Source organism: Rhincodon typus, chromosome 35, assembly GCF_021869965.1.
Source record: "Rhincodon typus isolate 14 chromosome 35, sRhiTyp1.1, whole genome shotgun sequence".
NCBI classification, from domain to species: Eukaryota; Metazoa; Chordata; class Chondrichthyes; order Orectolobiformes; family Rhincodontidae; genus Rhincodon; species Rhincodon typus.
The window spans coordinates 24,010,177-24,012,630 of record NC_063366.1 but is presented as its reverse complement, the minus strand read 5'-3'; positions in this window follow the sequence as shown (position 1 = coordinate 24,012,630).

Genomic DNA, 2,454 nt, shown 5'->3' with positions numbered 1-2,454 from the left:
CTATCCCTCTCCCCTCCCCAACCGTTCCCTTCAGAGTGGTCCCTGAAATGTGTCCATCTCCCTCCAGCAAACAGGAAAGGTTATGATGAGGTTATACACGGGTCAGTTTCTGTACAAGAGAAACAATCTCTAACGGAGTTAAAATCTCAAGAAAACCAAACGGGTAAATTCCTCACATGGAGCTCGGAAACAGTTCAGACCGGAGACGGGATTAACCCTGTCGCCTGTCAGATGTTGCAGGCTCCACTTGAGTGAAGAGATGATGCCGTTTTGCTGTGTGTGTGTGTGTGTGTCTGTGTGTGTGTCTGTGTGTGTGTCTGTGTGTGTGTGTGTGTGTGTGTGTGTGTGTGTGAGTGTCTGTGTGAGTGTGTGTGTGTGTCTGTGTGAGTGTGTGTGTGTGTGTGAGTGTGTGTCTGTGTCTGTGTGTGTGTGTGTCTGTGTGAGTGTGTGAGTGTGTGTCTGTGTCTGTGTGTGTGTGTGTGTGTGTGTGTGTGAGTGTCTGTGTCTGTGTGTGTGTGTGTGTGTGTGAAAAACAGCCAGTTGCTTGCCCATCTATAATTCAGTTCTCACTCGTATCTGAGATCCAGTTTCTTATGACTCATTCCGAGCTTCATCCACAAAGACCAGCTTCCAGTCCGAGCCCAGGGAATCCTGCTGGGAAACGGGCCGTTCAAAGGATAATGATTTAAACAGAGACGGAGTCCCCATTTTTAGTGGGAGCATTAATTCCCCACCCCATTGATTGACAGCTACCTATATTCGTATAATTGATTTTCACTCAATTACAACCATAGAGTCACAGAGATATATACAGCATGGAACCAGACCCTTCAGTCCAAACCGTCCACGCCGGCCCAGATATCCTAAATTAGTCTGGTCCCATTTGCCAGCATTTGGCCCATATCCCTCTAAACTCTTCCTATTTACTTACCCATCCAGATGCCTTTTAATGTTGTAATTGTACCCACCTCCACCACTTCCCCTGGCAGCTCGTTCCATACACGCACCACCCTCTGCGTGAAAAAGTTGCCCCTTAGGTCCCTTTTAAATCTTTCCCCTCTCACCTTAAACCCATGCCCCTCTAGTTTTGGACTCCCCTACCCTGGGGTAAAGACCTTGGCTATTCGCCCTATCCACGCCCCTCATGATTTTATAAACCTCTATAAGGTCACCCCTCAGCCTCCACCTTTTATTTACCTATCCATCAGCTGTTCCCCCATTCCATTAGGGGTCTAAGCCATTCCTTCAGACTATACGAGACAATAAGGTTCCCCTTTTTAGCAAAATTAATTTATTGTCATAATAATAATAATAATATTAGAAATCCCACCATATTCTATTATATTTTGTACATTAACATTCCAAGTGTCTTTTTACCAGTAGGGCCATCCATTTCTTACAACTTGCTCCTTTCTTTGGAAGCACTCAGGTAGCTGACTGCTACTATCCACCCATCATCTACCGTCTTGTTTAAAACTGCAATCTCAATGCTCAAGTCATTATCCCATCGTGTCTTACTATCAAAGTAGGGCACAGAGAGAGGGTGAATAGCCAAGGTCTTTTCTCTGGGGTGGGGGAGTCCATAACTAAGTTTAAGGAGAGAGGGGAAAGATTTAAAAGGGTGAAAGGGGCAACGTTTCCATGCAGAGTGGTGTCATTCTGGTGCATTGGCATTGCCAATCTATCTACCCAGTGAATACAGTCAGTCCCATCCTGCACATCATTAACAGCGGCCGAGACACATGCCCAGGCAACTGGAGGCTTACAGACACTACCAGTCCCCGCCCATCATGAGGGGCAACTGGGCATCAGAGAGGGCACTGGCAAAGCTTCCCGGGAACACTCCCAGGGATGAGGAGCGTCAGGCACAATGATGGATGGGGCTGCTTTTCTTGAGAAGAGGAAGAGGCGTGCACACAGAGTTGGTTGCAGACTCACCTGTGCAGGAACAGTTCCTGAGGTGTGATCTGCAGAATCAAACACAGGTCTGCAGGGAGAGGCTCCAACCACATCTCTGTAGGCCTGTAAGGCCATTCGGGATCAAGCCCAGCTTTCTCCAAGCCTTTGGAATTGTTTTGCTTTCGGAAACTTCTGGGCTGACCCTCCTAAATCCCTGTATTCCTCCACAGTCCACGCTTCCTCACCATTTACTCAAGAAGTTCGACACCATCCAGGACAAAGCAGCCCCCGCTTGATCGGCACCACATCCACAAACATCCCACTCCCTCCCCCACCGATGCTCAGTAACAGCAGTGTGTGCCATCTACAAGATGCACTGCAGAAACTCACCAAAGATCCTCAGGCAGCACCTTCCAAACCCACGACCCACTTCCATCCAGAAGGACAAGGGGCAGCAGATACATGGGAACACCAGCCCCCTGCAAGTTCCCCCTCCGAGCCACTCCCCATCCTGACTTGGAAATATATCGCCGTTCCTTCAGTGTTGCTGGGTCA